Below are 20329 nucleotides of genomic sequence, written 5' to 3'. Positions count from 1 at the left end.
AAAATTAGGATTGATATAACATTTATGGCTTTTACTAAACTTTAATAGCCAGTTGACAAATTCAGCATTGTAAAGTTTTATTGGCCACTGTAGACAAAAGTTCTCCTGGGAATAAACAAAATTTAACTGTTCTCATAAACATCATAATCATTCTGAAAATAAATCCTTTAAGCCATTTAAAGACACAGTCACCAAGATAGGATATTTAAACAAAATTTACCCTGAAATGAAAACTAACGATCTGTATAGGTATAGAGATGTCGGACAATACTGCACTGGAACCGGATACACTAGATACATGCACCAGGAAGCTTAACTCTTTCACCCCCCAAAAAGTGTTTAAGCTCTGCCAATTCTAACGCTGGAACAGTTCATTATAAAACTTAAGGGGAGATTGAGTTAATAATCCCAGACAAAACGGCCTTCAGACCTGAAGATTAATCACATATGATGTTCCATTCAAAAGGATACAAAAGTTGATACGTTTCTTTAGATTACATATCTTACAGTCTTCTTATCTCGATTTATCCCCAGAAATAAAAATGCACTGTTGGTATTGATCTGGCTTAGTGTGTCATGCCATTAAGAGATTCAACAGGATGCAGATATCAATATTTTATACTACTGTAACACACCTTTGAGAGATTCATATTTTATTGCAAAACTGAACTTTTTTAAGACAGTCCAATTTATATGTTTTTTTTTGGTTAAACAGTTATAACAGAGCGCATGATTTGATATAAACATAATCACTGCCTCTGCTAGGAATCGAACTTGGGACCTCTAGGTTACTAGTCTGCCGCTCAACCGATCTAGCTATAGAGAAAAGTTCTCTATATAGTCAAGGAATATATTGTTGCTAGTTCTGACCAGGATTACACCATAAAACATGTTTATAACAAACCCGCTTACAATAAATTCATGGTTCTAACTTCATAATTTTCATTCTCAGTCAAGGTTCCTATAGGATGTCTGTAATGTGTATACTGAATGCTTATAACCAAGAGATTTTGTTGGTCCCCATAGAATCAATATAACTACATGTATGTTTAATATAGCTCAATTATGCTAGTGTTTCCAACATGTTACTACTGTTGGGAATAACGATAAAAAGAAATAACTACCCTGTATTACCATATTTTAGTAGTTATTAGAGTGAAAAGTTATATCATATGTATATCGTAGATTTTAATCAAGACATTGTTAAATAGATTTCGTTAAATAAAACATCAACTTCCTGAATAACACTTTCTCTACGATACATTATGTCAACAATTCTATACAGTTATATAAGCAAAATTCTCCGTTAGTGTACAGTATAGTCACTATCTCATAATTATAACACCTGTTTGTCTTATTACTTACGATGAAATCAACTGACCCTTTACCGACCCTGAACAAAAGTTTCTCGACACCACATCCCGAGAACATGCCGTAGATTAGCACTCAGCGTTACAATATTACACTTGAATGTGTTAATTCATTCAATGTTGACATTTGAAGAAGTCGTCAATGTTGAGTTGAACCTTGTCCTAGTTTGTACTTTATCATGTTACCACACATGTGTGCATCTTTAATCCAGCATATTCAAGGACAACTTGTGATTGTGTAAGTGGGCAGCGTCAGATTTATAGCATTAGTCATAGAGACTCATCACCAAAAACAACCCCAGACGACATATATAGACGTGTTATCAAAACATGTGATCAGCATCGCAAATTTACATTACATAAAGATATAATTAACCAGGACAACCCCAGACCACATATATAGACTTGTCATCAAAACATGTGATCAACATCGCAAATTTACATAACATAAAGGCATTTTGACCCGGATTTGCTATCCTGGTGTTATAAACTAAAACTGTACACATAGATAGTTGTACACATTCACAATATGATGTACTCAAACAGCTGATATCGCCCCCAAAGACACATTTAGACTCTTCTAAATCAAAGACTAGACCAGTCCATTATGAAATTTCAGGGGTTAATGAGTTACCACAAGGCAACAGTCAGTGAAGAGGTAAAGGTATCTTTTCATTCTAAAATTTGCCCCCACCCTCTGTGTGTAAAGCTCCACATGGGGCAACCAGTGCTATGTACAGATAGTAGGTTGTTGATTTTTTTCTGAGTACTCTGGATTTCCTTCACCAAAAGGTTACATGGACAGCTTTGTACTTACCATGCCTGTCTATATTTCTAATTATAATGAAGTGATAGCGTACATATATAACCACTGTATAATAATCCCAAACTTTTATAACCTCCTATAAATAGTTATATGAAAACCTCACATATTTCCCTCGTATATTACACCACACAACAATGCTCCAGGGCCAATGAAGTAATCATACATAGAATTTTATTTGTCATCGTTATAAACCAATATGAAGTCCATACATCAAGTTTCCTTGTAAATGTAAATTCCACTACATACACTGGTAGTTATCTTGGTCTCGGAGCTGTTGTGGTCCGACATCCTGTTTAGTAAATCACAATAAATTGAGAAATACATTTAAAGTGTACGCCTAAAGGTGTTGATATAGTCATCTGAAACTCAACGGCCACTACTGAATGGATATACTGACAATTAGAACTACTGACCCATGCATTAACTAAAAGTGTCTATAAGGTACAATTCAACAACATTTTCATTGACATTACATGATGACCTGAATCAGAAATACTTAAATATTGGTCTGATGTCAGAGAAGTGAATAGGAGAAGATAAAGCTGACAGTCAGAAAATCTACAGCCTGACGTAATATGTCTGTTCCAATAAGACGGGGTTAAAATAAACATTGGTCCTTTCTGACATATCAAGATGGTCCTTTATAACATCAACAATTCACATCTTAACATGGTTTGTTCTCAGTGATCTAGATGTTCTACCCTTTATAGTTTTCCTGTCATATCACGACAGTACAGTGTCTCCCTCCTCTTGATCCCCACAATCACACTACACCCCTGACAGTGTCCCCCTCTTCTTGATCCTCACAATCACACTACACCCCTGACAGTGTCCCCCTCTTCTTGATCCTCACAATCACACTACACTCTTGACAGCTAGTGTCTCCCTCCTCTTGATCCTCACAATCACACTACACCCCTGACAGTGTCTCCCTCCTCTTGATCCTCACAATCACACTACACCCCTGACAGTGTCTCCCTCCTCTTGATCCTCACAATCACACTACACCCCTGACAGTGTCTCCCTCCTCTTGATCCCCACAATCACACTACACCCCTGACAGTGTCTCCCTCCTCTTGACTACACCCCTGACAGTGTCTCCCTCCTCTTGATCCTCACAATCACACTACACCCCTGACAGTGTCTCCCTCCTCTTGATCCTCACAATCACACTACACCCCTGACAGTGTCTCCCTCCTCTTGATCCTCACAATCACACTACACCCCTTACAGTGTCTCCCTCCTTGTCTCCCTCCTCTTGATCCCCACAATCACACTACACCCCTGACAGTGTCTCCCTCCTCTTGATCCTCACAATCACACTACACCCCTGACAGTGTCTCCCTCCTCTTGATCCTCACAATCACACTACACCCCTGACAGTGTCTCCCTCCTCTTGATCCTCACAATCACACTACACCCCTGACAGTGTCTCCCTCCTCTTGATCCTCACAATCACACTACACCCCTGACAGTGTCCCCCTCCTCTTGATCGAGTCCCCAGTTTTCTACCCCTATCAGTTCACTCTTGCTTTCCCTCCTTCCCTCCCCAAGTTGTCATCCCATCATCTCTTACCTACCCTCCCTAGTTTTCATCCCTCAACTTGCCATTAAAACTGAAGATACAGAATAAGTTAGGCGTTGTCATCCCATCAAAGTGCCCCAACCTTTATCCCCTGTAAGTTTCATCCCTCAATTCACCGCTACAGAACAGTTAGGACGTTGTCACCCCATAAACTTGTCCCAGCTTTTATCCACTCAAAGTCTCATCCCTCAAAAAGCTGTGACCACAGAATAAGTTAGGCGTTGTCACCCAATCATTAAGCCACAACCTATATCCCCTCTAGTTCTCATCCCTCAGCACATCACTAAAAACTGTGACTACAGAAAAACTTAGGCGTTGTCACCCCATCAATGTGCCCCAGTTATTCCTATCCTCTCCAGTTCCCATCCCTGAAATCACCACTAACAACTGAGGTCACAGAAAAAGTTCGGTGTTGTCATCCCCAGTTCTCATCCCTCAACTCACCACTAAAAGCCAAAGAAAAAATTGTTGATTTTGTGGAGGAATTTCTGATCGAGATCCATGTTGTTGTCCTAGCAGTAGGAGATCACATGTATCATGAATGTTGGTTTATGTACACAACAGTGCAGACCTACTGTGACTGAGTCAGTAGATTTCATAATCACCACAACATGATCACTGCAGTCACGTGAATTACCACCCAAAGGTTACTGCAGGAAAATACAACAGATCATACTCACAAAACTACGACAAGATCAATGTCTCGGAGAATATATCCCACCGCGATGATGTACAAATGGATCGGTGTCTCCGGGAGTATTGTGGAATGAAGATGTGTGATAGAGTTGTGGGAAATGTTCAGTGTAGACTGATAAATGTGCGACACCACCCACAGGTACTGAACACACACCGGTTTATCTCCCCATGGTCTAACAGCCATGTGTGTATATACCTGCTTTACATAGCTAGCATATATATATATATCTACCTACAGCCAGTGTATATATATATATTTATATACTTACCTGCTTGCTAGGTAGATAGTTGCTCACATATGTGGAAAATGTGTCGGAACACTGTCATGCTTCTTAAATGTACACTATATAATAGGATCTGTGGGCTGTACGAATATATCAAGTCATACAACTCAGATATCATTAACATCTCTCCCTAATACAACATTAAATATCAAATGACCACTGGACCAGTTAATGTTTTTTTACCTTACTGACCTGTAACGCTAGATGACCTAGACCTCAAGTGAACTTTAAGCTAGTGACCAGGAGTCAGGGTCACTTAATTAAAAACCTTCAGTCTGTAGGATACTAATGCTAGCCATGAGACCACAGTCACAAAAATTGCAAATCGTCCTATTACTGACAATCTGGGCCCAATTGTTCAAAAGGTGATTTGGCTTATCACAGTTTAATGACAATTTTGGAATCAAGATAAAATAATTTCTGGTAATACAAATTTTATAAAATTTCATAAGTATCTTAAGAACTCCATTCTTAACTTACTTGCTGAGCTAAGTGAAGATATAACCAAAAATGTTGCTGCATAAGAGAAATGAAAATTTCATTATAATCATATGATTATGGTATAATCATCCATTGAACAGGCCGCTTTCGAAAGAAGAACACGATATATTCCATATACCTCCAATACAGATGTAGAACTGTGTATGTGTGAAGCTTTCTTACATGAACTCCATACCTTAGTGTCCCTTACTTCAGACCTATTTCTACATACCCACTACTCCCATACATAGCCCCCAGCGGAATTAACACCTTCATACTAACAAGCCACTTGACACTAGCCAGGGGAGCTGCCCTGCAGTGACAACTGTCCATAGCTTATTTATATAGAAACACTTGATGTAATTGTCGATAAACAATATACATTTACACCCTACAGCATGCCACACAACTTATAATGAGAGCAGTGACTCAAAATAAAATTCAAATGGCCGTCATTAATCCTTCCATCACTAGTAAATTGTGAGGTTTTTTTTACAGGGAAACATGCGTTATGAGTTTCCGATCCACTAAACTGCTGAATTGGACCCAATAAGTTGCTTTTTATTGCCACAACCCATAAACTAATGAAACCTTCGTAAATAAAATGACTTATTTTTTTCTGTCTAACTAGTAATAATTTGGTGTTATCCATTAATTAGCTTGTTTTCATCTGCCCAGTATAACTCATTTAAACTTATTGCTATTTTTCTAAATATATAGTTATTGTCTGTCAAGGTTACAAACTTCATTGTCACATTCACACACTCTTTCACCCCTGAAATTTCATAATGGTCTGCTCTAGTCTTTGATTTAGAAGGGTTTAAATGTGTCTTCAGGGGTGAATGTTTTATTATTATTATTATTCTCTCAGTTGAACTGCTGCTGTAATATGGTAACATTTAAGGGTCATCTCCATCAGTGGACCAGGGATGCTGGTCCTCTCAGCTGGCTATATCACACATTGTGTTATCTACAACATGTGACCCACATCTCCCACACTCATTAGCAGTGATTGGTAAGTAATTGAATAAGATCATTAAGTTTAATTGAAAATCCAGCAAGTCTATTGATTCATTCTCAAACTGCCATCACAGAACAACGAAATCTTAGATACAGGCAACTGTGGGCCATTTCCTTAATAACCAGAAATTAATCATTTAATGCAATTTGTTTTTGTTTAAAATTTGTATAAATTTTTTCAAAAATAAGATATGAAAATACTTAATAACATGTGCCCAATAGCGCAATTTTTTTTTTTAATTTGCATAATTAAAAAAAAATAAAAAAATATGAAATAACTATAAAATGTGCATAATTTAAAAAAAAAAATAAAATATGAAATAACTATAAAATGTGTCCGATAGCGGCCCTGTGAATGGCCAGAGTTCCCCAGACTTTAGTTTATCTACATTGGTTGTATTATAATGTATCAACACTGCCTTATCAGTACAGTTTATGTCGAAGTGTGCATGTGTATTATACAGCTAATCTGATAATGTACTCTTACCCCTACCCCAAACAATATCCTACTCCAGCTGACTGAGGTTTAAAGGACGATTACAGGTCTATTTACCCTCAGTCGAGGCCGATAATGTTAGGCCTATAAGTTAGTCATGGTAATATGAATCATAGAATCATATTCTCAACTGACCACACTTAACTGTCTGCGATTTCAACATCTAACTCACTCCCCCCCCCTCCCCCCAGTAAAATGTTTAAAAAAAATATATTTCAACAGTTCTTGCTGTATATGGACCAATGCACATCAAATGGTTTGTATACATGATACATGTAGTATTTTCTACTCGGTTTACCTCACTTAACTATCTTCAGTGACCTTGAAATATACGCCAGTCTCACAAACTATGTAGCGTGTCTGTCAGCTGATATAAAGAAGAGAAATCACTAACCATGTGAAATAGTCGGGTCCAGTGTAAACCGAGTATCCATTATCAATGTGGCATGCTGGGAGATATTGAAGGAAAGATGACAACCTGTTACAATGTAAGACCTGCCTGTATAACACTAGTGTATGAGTGTGTCAGAAAAGTGTGAATAAATCCCGCCGTGTAAGGAGAATTCCGATCAATGAATCAATGAGTACTGTGCAGTTTTCTTCTTTAGAAAACAGACCGAGCCAATGGGGTCAAATGATCAAGAAAACAGTATTTTTTAGTCATCTGATCAAGGAATTGATCGAAGCACCCCCTTCTTTAATAAAACAGAGTCAAACGATCAAGAATTTCTTATATTTTTTTTTTTGAAGAATTTTTCAGGGTCATCTGAATGGATTGAAGTACCCCTGGGTTATCCACCTTGATTTCTGATCAATCGAAACATACAATAAGCAAAAACCCCTATCGGGGACAAAAGGGATCCTACAAATCAAATTTGAGAAAGATTCCTTCAGTACTTTCCAAGGAATTGCCATAACAAATATTGTTTATGGACAGATAGAGCATGGACTGCAGACGAAAAGCAATTTAAATAGCCTGCATGATGATGTTGAGCTAATAAAGGCCATGCGTTAGGCTAGACTAAATTCACTGACCTTCTGATCCCCATTTCCTGACAAATTCACACCTAAAATACCATAATGAACTTTTTCAGTCTCAGAATAATAAGAATTTGTCTTCAGGGTGAATAAACTGTCATGAACTGTCCACGTCTAATGGTCCAAGTTATTATATACCGTATTCATCATGATAAGTAATCTATGAAGAAAGAGTTGAAATTATATTAATAACCCCTTCCCCATCACATCATTGCTACCCAAGTGTATAGGTGTCAGCAATGTTTCAGAACAGAGTCCCCAGAGTAAAATCTGCAGGAGACTAATGTGAGAACTGCTCGAATAGCAACAACAACAATACCTGCCATGCAGAATTTTGTTCAGACAGTAAGGTTCTGCACTCTAACGCTACAATACGAATTCCTAGGGACCAATACAGTCACTAAATTATGGACCAGAACTGGGTACAGTTGAAGGCATAATCAGGCATATACATGTCCCTACCGTATTGTCCATGATAAATGGTGTCAGGGGATATACTAAAACATGGTAAAAGAGACCAGGCTAAACTCAATGCTGAGTTATAGATGATAGAACTTAAGATATGCCAACGTAAACTGATAAAATTGGCCCTCCCGACAGTTGAAACAATTGGCATCCTTTGAAGGGAAATTGGAGTTTGAACAATAAAGTAAAGCTGTTCTTTTGTCGAGCGTATCTGCCTGTAGAGTGTCTGCTGAATGATCAGATTATGTTAACTGTTCCTCTGATGAACATGTACAATGCTAATGGATGTTTTTAATCAAAGACCTGGGTTCAGAATCGTCTACATTTAGCTGTACATGTATTTTAGTCCTTTACTACCAGTAGTTTTTCCCATCTATAAATAAAGCAGTTTTGAATACAAAAACTTACTGATTATGTGTTAAAGTTATCCATTCAAGGTTTAAAACCAACAGGTATAAAGGGCCTGTATCACTTGGATTTACAGAATACATCTTGCGTACATCTATACACACATATGAAACTAGGCTTCTTCAAATAAATTCACATTGGATGAGTCTGTGCTTTTTCAATAAATAACCATATATATACAAATTGTAGGTCAAAATTGAATATTCTAGATTTCATGGAATGTGAAAACACTCAACTAGAAATTATTTCTCTTCTAATAGGTACAGCAACACTGAAAAAAAATCTATTTAGATTGTTCAGATACTTCAGCTAGATAGTCATCAGCTTCTATAAATGATCTTATTGGATTTTCAAAAACAATCAACAAGCTTGGCTGACATACGTATAAACATATCAACTTTTACATCTATTGTAAAGATGCCTGCAGTCAAACTATTTTTTACATGATTTGAGTTGATTTTTAGCAATTTAATTCACATGGGCAGTCAACCAGTTGCTTATAGCTAGGCTGCAAGTGCAGAAATTGACTCTATACAATTCATGAGAATTTAAAGACATTCACCCCTGAAATTTCATAATGGACCGTCCAAGCCTTTGATTTAGGAGAGTCTAAATGTGTCTTCAGGGATGAATGAGCTGAATGAAATTATTCCTACTGAGATTTTACCATCAATCAGATTTAAAGGGTTTTCTCAAAGTCTATAGCTTTATGAAAGACTTCTCCAAAAGTCCATATATCTGTATGGGCCATTACATAAGTGGGACACAGGGGAAATGGCTGGAATCCAGTAACTAGTCTGATGTATCCAACCATTGATTTGTTAACCCTGGTGACCTGAAATAGCCGTTGACTTCATCAGAAATTTAAACATGAACTAGAGAGGTAAAACTAGAAATGTCTGAGCCAATTATTTGTCTATTGGCATAAAACATGATGTCATCATCTCATTATAAAATCAGGTCTGTCAGGACATTGTAGGATATGGACATAGGAAACAATGTACCACCCCAATTAATGAATTGTATCTTACAAGTATTTAACATGGCCTGGCCTCATTATACAGGTAAGGAGATGAGGTTGGAAATAGATTTAACATGGCCTGACCTAATATTTTTACAATGTTAAGTCTTATACAGGCAGAGATTTACATGGCCTAGCCTCCTTGTACAGGTAAGAAGGTTAAGATGTAGATATTTCACTTGGTCTAGCCTTCATATCAATGCTCAGGTACGAAGATGAAGATGTATAATATATATTTCACATGGCCTGGCCTCGTTATACAGGTACCAGGTGAGAATGCAGAATAGATATTTTACATGGCCTGGCCTCTGAAGGCACATGTAAGGTGAGAATGCAGAATAGATATTTTACATGGCCTAGCCTGGCCTTGATGCACAGGTAAAGAAGGTGAGGATGTGTGTCTTTGAGTGAGGTGCGGTATTGATTTCTAGGCAACATGTGTAAGCCTGCCCACATCCAAGTCAGCCCAGCATATCAATTAAAGATAAAACCAATCCGGATCATCGACTCATGAACCAAGTATATAGTTCATTACAACACGATACATAGTGAATAAATCTTGTGACATTTCATTCAAGTTACAGTATTAAACATCAGCATCTGTCATAGTAATCTTGCTTTAATGTCCGTGAAAACAGCAAAATGATTTTCAATTAAAAACAGATTGGAAGGATAATGGAGTATTTAACACCTTACTATATAATAGGTAAAGCAACACTTGTCAATGGTTTTACTGGGTGATCCTGTCACCATACGGGTGTCACTCACGTACCGTGGTCTATGTGGAGGGGAGATGTGCGCCCACGTACCTTGGTATGTGTGAAGGGGAATGAAAAATTGTGGTGCCAGTTGACTTGTATGAAACCACATGGTCCTGACTCTACCCCACCACGATGTCCTTCTTAGTCACGTGACTGGACAGCCCCTACCAGCACGACAGTAGCTCCAACATGACACTTATAGCACCGAGATATAGGACGGAGACAGCTGTGTACAAAGTACATATACAATATCTACCTCTGTATGCAGCCACCTGTGTACCGTAAATATCCTACAGAGACGTTGTTTGTATAAACCATGTACGGTAAAGATACTAAAGAAATGTTATAATCTGTGTACCGTAAATATCCTAGAGAAACGTTCTCAGTCTAATGCATGTACCGTAAATATCACACAGATTTGTTCCCTGTCTAATCCGAAAGAAACATGTGCTCTAAATATCCAACCGAAATATTCTCAGTGTAATACATATGATGTACCGTAAATATCCCAAAGAAATCTTCTCTGTCCAATACATGTGCCTTAAATATCCTACAGAAATGTTCTCTGTCTAATCAGTGTACAGTACATATCCCACAGAAATGTTCTCCATCTTATCTATGTACCGTAAATATCCTAAAGAAATGAGCAAATATATATCATTCAGAAATTACTAAAACTGTCTAAACGTGTACCGTTTATCTTTCAAAAATGTCTCATATTTTCTTTTTTACCATGTATGCATGTATCTGCTAAGAGATTCATGTAGCCAATCGATAATCCATGTACCATACATATTCTAAGCACACAGTATTATGATATATCCATCATAATTGTAGACTAATGAATTCACTAAAACTGATCCAATGGTCCCAACATAGCACAAGTTCCGTACACAGTAGAACTATCCTTTAGAAGTAATCCTTGCTAAGAAATAATGTCAAGATATTTTCCGTTGGAAGAAACACAATAAAAGTATTTGCACATCAGAGATCTTCGATCATGTCGAAGTTCACTGTGGCAATATTAAGCTGTATTAGCTGGTAACATGTTTTAAGGATGAGAATGTGTGTAGAACAAACAGATTTTTACCAACAGCCCAACAGCACACATACCGATGACACATATTCTGTTTGACATTTCCTATAGATAACAGTCGTCTGAGGGTCAGTCCGGGTTCAAGGGTCAAAGACCATGACCCTCAGCAACATTGCCATTTGTGAGACAGAGGTCAGAAATAATCAAAAAATTAAATAATCCAACGAGTGCATGGGATCGCCGTTTTCATTATGGTGCAATCCAGAATTTAACTGTAACACAAAGTCTGCCGGTCCCTGGTCACTGCTGTTTGTCCAACACCATTAAATACCTGCTCGCATTTTTCAACTATATTCCCAAATATTTCGGCCACATCATCAACTCAAGATATTGCCAAGAGAGATATAGTAGTTAATTTACTATTTCAAAATTTCAAGTGTGAATTTCAAAAACTTCAAAAGTGTAAGTTGTATGGGGAGCTTAAGTGCATGCTTATAAATTATGTATTTGAAACTTCTATGATGCACTGAAATCAGTAGAAGTGAAGTGACTGCCATGCTCGGTACATATTTGATGCGTTTGACTTCTGAAATATTTAGCAATTATGAAGTGCAATTCGTTAAAATAGAAATTGATGACTACATGGAGAAAATAGGGTTGAGAGAAGGTTGATAATATCTGAACCTAATGACCTATGAAGGATCACATATGCCACAGAACCAGGGACCAGCTTCATAAATATTCCTTTTAACTTTGAGGAATGCCTTAACTTAAACCTTTACATAGAAAAGCATTACATAAGTTAAGGTACATACCATAACTTAAGGAGTTTTCCTTAACTTCTTAAATGCTTTCCTATGTAAAATTTTAAGTTAAGGAAAGTTGATGAAACTGAGCCCAGCTCCAGTCAGCTATGATCCTTATAACATCATAGATTCAAATATTATCGTATTTGACCTGAAGCACCCAGGGCCCTTAAAATTGAAGCAAATAAGGGGGTGCTTAGAAACAAATCTGGACTAGCCCTCACAAAATTATTCTACAAAGCAAGCCATAAATCAATTTGTTAAAGAAATTGGTTGGAATATTAACCAACACAGTTTTTATATTTTCGGCTTGTATTAATTTTAAGTACCATATTCGACCCAATAAGCGCCCAGGGCGTTTAAAAAATAGAAAAAAAAATATGAAAAGGTGCTAAGACGAAATTATTGCAAATCTAGACAGTATTTTGTAGTTTTGGTCTTTATTTATGCGAGGACAATTGAAATCGAGGCCTCAAAAAGGGGGAGGGCGCTTATAGGGACACGGGCGCATATTGGGTCGAATACGGTAAGTGAAATTAAAGCCTAAATATGGTGGAAGGGCACTTACAGGGATGGGGGCTCTTATTGAGTTGAATATGATATGCTATATCATATAATGTTATGTTGTAACAATTAATTGAGCTTCTGTATAATGTTTACATAATCTAGCATTAGAATGAAAACTGCTGCTTGAGTTTCCATACAATGATTAGAGTTTATGGAATCTAGCACTAGAATGAACATTTTTTATCTTCCATTAACTAAAACTAAACAGCTAGAAACCCTTTACATTTATTTATTTAGTACGAACCAAGTTGTTAGCATTATCCTTAAAATTCTAGCTTTTGTAGACACGCCATGTTATAACAGAAGTGACAGAAGCACTATTGAAGTGATGCTGAACAGAACATAAATTTGTGTCTATGTAAATCTTATTGGCAAAGCTACACAAACTTGAGCTTGGTATGTCGAAGTTATATACTTTAAGCCATTATTTGCTTGATATGCCAAAGGAGACATCAAAATTGTACATGCTAATTTAGACACTAGAAAATTGCCCAGAAACTTGTGTTTAATGTACCTGCTGATATAGACGCATTGTGATCAATATTAAGTTTATGTGCCGCCGGGTTCCTGTATTGCTGTTTATTTTCGTGGGTCATAATTTTTGCGATTTGGATTAAAAGTGATTTGATCTAAATTAATTTCAGTGGATTTAAAAAAAACCATTATTTGGTTATAAGAGTATTTATAATTCATTATTTCTCAATGTTTCCCTAATCAAATTTTGGTGGCCATAGAAATGTTTCGTGAAAACATTTTCCCCGCAAATGAACACCTTCACCAAAATTTTTCAAATCAATGGAAAAGTATAAATATGCTTTCTTACTCTTGAAAGAAAACTTGTAAACTGTGAAAGAAAATAACTGCAATTTCGAGGAATTTGGCTAAACATGAAGACACTTCCATGGTTTTGTAATGGGGCTCCATTATTAGGTGATTCATTATCACAGTGGCTGTATTCTGAAAATAAGCTTAGCTGTATCTATGTAAATGCTGTATCTATGTTAGAGAGAGTATGGTAATACGTGACTGTAATTCATCTCCGCGTCCAGCACCAGTGGCCAGGCCTGATGATGAATGAACAGTTGTCATAATTACACCACCAGGACATTCAACGACCAACATTTGATAAACTCCATAACTTGTGTTAATGTCACACAACCCAAAACATCCATTTACTTTCTGTCCTCGATTTACATATATTGGCTTACACAGTTTATACATGAAACTGTAGAAAATATACTGGGATGATGGGTTCATGTTACAGACTGTTGACTATTATGGAGATCACATGCAACAAACAAATAACAAGAGGCCCAAAGGGCCTATGTTTCTCATTTAGACAAAGAGCTGCCATAGAAAACATGTTCATTGGAATATGAAATAAAGTATTTTTTTATGAGAGAACTTACAGTACAGCTAACCATTACAGATATAGGTTTGTATATAAATCTATAATGACAAACATTATGCCTCAAGTTTTATTGCTGAAAATGTTGTTCTAGATATTCTGTGATGAAAATATGCAGAAATGGAGCAAACTTAATAGTAGATATTTTTATACTCTATACAACTCCCATTATCTTGAATGAAGTTTAAGGTCATCGATTTGAACAAACTTTTTAGTCTTTTATCCATACCTGCTACTGGCCAAATATCACAATCCTGGGCCTTTCTGTTGTTGAAAAGAAGCCGATTGAATGAAAAGCTTACGAATGACATGATATGAAAACAGGACTGATCAAGATGGCTATGTCATCTTGACCCTTCCAAAGTCAAATGGACACAAAACATATATCTAAATTTTGATATAATGGAAAAATGACATAAGTATAACGCTTTCATCCATAAAGACACAAAAAGACTCTTCTAAATCAAAGACTAGACCAGTCCAATATGAAGTTCCAGGGGTGAATGAGTTAATACGACTCTGTATTTATCAGTTTACTATAGGGTTATGCTATCCTGTCCTCACTGTTCTGATAGAGACACCATCACCCCATACCTCCAGCATCACTATTGATCTGCTTCAAAACGAACATGCAAATCGACCTAGAACACATACTGCTGCATAATACTTGGAACATAGATCTACGACTCACTCCCCAGCTGAGGTTCTGAATATGTCTGCAAGGTTTTCTTATAAATCAATGCTACATAAACTTTTAAACAAACCTTCAATTTTTATTGGACAATTAATTGGCATCAATGATACCCCTTGGGCAACGCCATCATTATTTATAAATAAAATAAATATTATTTGAATGGTAACATTATTGATTCATAGACTTATGAACTAATTAATGAGCCTGCATAAAATATAGACATGTACCTAGGTGGAGATTCCTATGTTTATTGTTTCAATTCAAACAAATCTTGAAGGTCATGGATAATTTGAGGACAAATTACCTCTAGAAGATCTTTACCATGGTCCAATATCTTGAAGCAAACTGAAGAAAGACCTTACATTAAGACTATTCCACACAAGTTACATAATGAGTCTTATTATCGTTTATAGATAGAAAACAAGGCCTAGTATGTATGTCAGTGACTTTTTTTAGCTAAATTTGGGGCCAAATAAAGGCCCTTTCCCTCGAGAAATTTTGATGTATTATGTTTTATTTAAACATTTTCCAAAATACAGTAAAACTATCTAAAAACAGTAAAAAACAATCATCTGTAAAATGACTGTTTAATGAATCTAAACTCATTCACCCCTCCAATTTCATAATGGACTGATCTAGTCTTTGATTTGGTGGAGTCTAATATGTCTTCAAAGGTGAATGAGTTAAAAAGTCACTGTAGCAGCACAACTGCTGAGATATCCATGTGGTATAGCACTTTCATGAAAATATTTTAAGTAGACTTATTGAAATATTTGATGCAAGATGATGACTTTAGGTGATAAAATATCAAACATTGCGACTTAAATTTTATAATTCTACATTGTGTGATAGGTAATTTCTCTGAATATTTGACCACTAAATCCTAGCCAAGCAAGCATATGAACTGAATTCAAAATCAGTACTTCAATTCATAACCAATAATCACAAGTAAAGATATAGTGTCTAATTTTACTGGCAACAATATTAAATCTATAAGGCGACTTTGCCAAGATAACATTATTATTTTCATACCAATGAATCCATTTTAAAAAGCTGCGTAAATTTCAACCTTGAAGGAAAGTGTTATCCGAATACACCTTTTTATTTAAATTTCTTCATATATCTAAAGATTATTGATGAGCTTCATTATTATGGACATTTCAAAATGGTACATTTACACTTTCGAACAAATGAATTTTGTATTGGACAGAATTATCTTAACGACTTTTTGGCAGTTTTAATTAAGAATTTTATCTGTGCTTAACACAAAATAATTACCACCTGAAATGAAAAGAACCCATCATGTAAATTGATTGCAGAGTTTACAAGGGTTTACAAGATTGGTTATATAATGGTATGTAGCCTTGATAAACCCGTTTTACGAAAATTGCAATCACTCCATTACTCAAATGGCAGCCAATACATTCCCTTTGTGTGGTAAACAAGCTATCATTTACATAAATACCACATTTGAAATTTAAGATAATACTCAAGCTGAATCGGTGTCCTTGACAACATTTGACATTAAATATGAAAATAACGTACAGGATCTTTCCTAATGAAAGGAAGGTGTTTGGGTAGATTTTTAACTTATTCATCCCTGAAATTTTATAATGGACTGGTCCAGTCTTTGATTTAGAAGGTTCTAAATTTGTCTTCGGGGGTGAATGTGTTAGTCTATGATAAAGATATCCTCCACAGTAGTGTAAGAGCATGTGTAGATCTGTAGTATGTATAGTACAGACTGATGACAGCTGGTTCTAATCTTAGATGGTATGTATAGGATGGTATTGTTGGACCAAGATCTCAGCTACTCATAACATCAGAAACTTCAGTTTCTCATAATATCATCAAATTCAGCTACTCATAACATCAGCAACTTCAATTTCTCATAATATCATGAAATTCAGCTACTCGTAATATCATTAAATTCAGTTTCTCATAATATCATCAAACCTCAACTTCTCATAATATCATCAAACCTCTACTTCTCATAATATCATTAAATTCTGCTACTCGTAATATTTTCGACCTCAATTTCTCATAATATTATCAACCTTAATTTTTTCCATAGAGCAAAACAACAATTTATTTTTACATAGACATTGTATTCAAATAACAATTGGATAATTCTTATTAATTTTTACCCAACAAACACTGAAATTTTCAAAATTGATTTGAGATCCTGATATGAATGATCATCCATATCATATTTTCTGCTTAAAAACTTATCTCTTGATTTCTAATAAGCATAATGTGAATCTAAGATGATGAATTAAAATATGTAAGTTCTGCACATTCTGTAAGTATTTTTTATCACTAGAACCTATGATTATCAGAAGCTGTGACAAAACAAAGACTACAAATAAGAGAAAATCTGTGTCTCTCCAACATGCTATTAACAACTATAATAGCATCCAGTACTTGTATCCAGAAATGAGCGCACTATTCAGATGAAATTTTCAAGTTTTGCTGAATGATACAATATGTTTCCCAAATAATAAAAAATCTGTGTCTATTTCATACGATTCACAACTGCAACAACATCCTATATACTTATATTCACAAATTCCAAGCAATTTCCACAGATTCAAGTTTTGCTGAATGATGCAATATGTTACTTACGCCATTATGTACACAGATACATCTGTAATGCATAATTTCAAATCATTGATACATGCTGGCACATAAAAAGTCGATTCAGCAGTTACAAACACTTACCCAGACATACAAAACACCAACACTTGTTTTAAATGTTACATACAATTGATGCTGGACATGTGGCCTTTTTGTCTGACATAGCTGTCAATATTAGCCTGTCAAACAATGGATTTTTCCTGCATATATGTATGAAACCCTCACTGATAACATGGGTTGTACATGTTCAGACCTTCAGTGTAGGGAATCTATAGTGTCAGCTGGTAGAATCAGACCATCCCTGGGATGATAAAAACAACTCCTCTATTATAATCAGATTTGAGTGATTAAATGTGTGATACTGATCTATCATCCTGTACAATATGGTAGCCTGAGCAACTAGGGCTGTCAGTGTTATAGCGACTGTTACAAGGACAAACAGATGGCAATACTCAAGCAGAAATCTAAATCTGGTGGGAGGGACCTATATCATTATAATAAACACTTGCACATAACTGTTGGAGGTATTACCATTAAGTTTAACTAAAACCTATTATTCTAGAATATTTGGATTGCACTTTGACAGCTCAAATGTAGTTTAATTACTGCAAAATTTGGTTTATGACAAAAAAAACCCATTTAGTTAACACAATACACCTGCACAGAATATTACAAATTGCAAAGCGTTACCAACCCATTTGTTTTTTCTCTCCAAAATTTAATGCTTCAAAAACCCTTCTCTCACCCCTTAAAACCCATCAATAATCAAATCTTGATTTCCAATTATTATTTGACATAAATATAGCTCCACTTCCCCTGAACTCTTTCACCCCTGGAGACACATTTGAACTCTTCCAGTTCAAAGCCTCGCACAGTTCATTATTAATTTCCAGGTATGAATGAGTTCAGAATTACATACATTTACTGTCGAATTATTAACATAAATGTAGATATAACTGATGTATAGTAATCAGAAATGTCAATACATTGGTTCATGACATTTTCTCCAGGTGTAAGTCAGATTGTCAAAGAAACAGATCTTAATTTCAGATTCTGTCTGCACAATTCCTCCCTAAAGAATACCAATAACTTATATAACAAGGGCCAAGAATACAGTACCAATTCTTTGAGAATCTCTTTTTAAATGTTGGTTGCAATTCACCTGTAGCCAGCTCTCCATCACATTTATAACTATATAAAGCACCTTCAGTTTGTACTTGTTGTGTAAAACACTTTCAGTTTGTATTTGTTGTGTTAAAAAAACCTTCAGTTTGTAAATGTATAAAACACCTTCAATTTTGTACAACCGTGTGTAAACACTTTCAGGTCTTCAATTTGTACAACTGTGTAGGGCATCTTCAATTTGTACAACTGTGAAAAAAAACCTTCAGTTTGTACAACTGTATAAAACACCTTCAATTTGTACAACCGTGTAAAACACTTTCAGTTTGTACAACTGTGTAGGGCATCTTCAATTTGTACAACCGTGGAAAAAAAACTTCAGTTTGTACAACTGTGTAAAACACCTTCAGTTTGTACAACTGTGTAAAACACTTTCAGTTTGTACAACTGTGTAAGGCATCTTCAGTTTGTACAACTGTGTAAAACACCTTCAGTTTGTACAACTGTGTAAAACACCTTCAGTTTGTACAACTGTGTAAAACACTTTCAGTTGTACAACTGTGTAAGCATCTTCAGTTTGTACAGTGTAACATCTCAGTTTGTACAACTGTGTAAACATCTTCAGTTTGTACAACTGTGTAAAACACCTTCAGTTTGTACAACTGTGTAAAACACCTTCAGTTTGTACAACTGTGTAAAACACCTTCAATTTGTACAACCGTGTAAAACACTTTCAGTTTGTACAACTGTGTAGGGCATCTTCAATTTGTACAACCGTGGAAAAAAAACTTCAGTTTGTACAACTGTGTAAAACACCTTCAGTTTGTACAACTGTGTAAAACACTTTGAGTTTGTTTTGTACAACTGTGTAAGGCATCTTCAGTTTGTACAACTGTGTAAAACACCTTCAGTTTGTACAACTGTGTAAAACACCTTCAGTTTGTACAACTGTGTAAAACACCTTCAGTTTGTACAACTGTGTAAGGCATCTTCAGTTTGTACAACTGTGTAAAACACCTTCAGTTTGTACAACTGTGTAAAACACCTTCAGTTTGTACAACTGTGTAAAACACCTTCAGTTTGTACAACTGTGTAAGGCATCTTCAGTTTGTACAACTGTGTAAAACACCTTCAGTTTGTACAACCGTGTAAAACATCTTCAGTTTGTACAACCGTGTAAAACACCTTCAGTTTGTACAACCGTGTAAAACACTTTCATTTGTGTGTAAGCATCTTCAGTTTGTACAACGTGTAAAACACATTCAGTTTGTACAACTGTGTAAAACACTTCAGTTTGTACAACTGTAAACATTCAGTTTGTACAGACTTCAGTTTGTACAACCGTGTTAAAACACCTTCAGTTTGTACAACCGTGTAAAACACCTTCAGTTTGTACAACCGTGTAAAACACTTTCAATTTGTACAATCGTGTAAAACACATTCAGTTTGTACAACTGTGTAAGGTATCTTCAGTTTGTACAACCATGTAAAACACCTTCAGTTTATACAACTGTATCAAACACCTTCAGTTTGTACAACTGTATCAAACACCTTCAATTTGTACAACTGTGTCAAACACCTTCAGTTTGTACAACTGTGTAAAACATCT

At 35.8% G+C, this 20329-nt stretch overlaps 1 protein-coding gene across 2 annotated transcripts in view; it reads right to left on the bottom strand.

Annotated features, from left to right (window-relative positions):
- LOC138331288 (uncharacterized) overlaps positions 1-20329 on the bottom strand; it is a 53479-nt gene that overhangs the window by 14673 nt on the left and 18477 nt on the right. The window lies entirely within an intron of this gene.

Source organism: Argopecten irradians, chromosome 9 (assembly GCF_041381155.1).
Source record: "Argopecten irradians isolate NY chromosome 9, Ai_NY, whole genome shotgun sequence".
NCBI classification, from domain to species: Eukaryota; Metazoa; Mollusca; class Bivalvia; order Pectinida; family Pectinidae; genus Argopecten; species Argopecten irradians.
The sequence above is the reverse complement of the archived record's forward strand: the minus strand, read 5'-3'. Positions and strand labels throughout refer to the sequence as shown.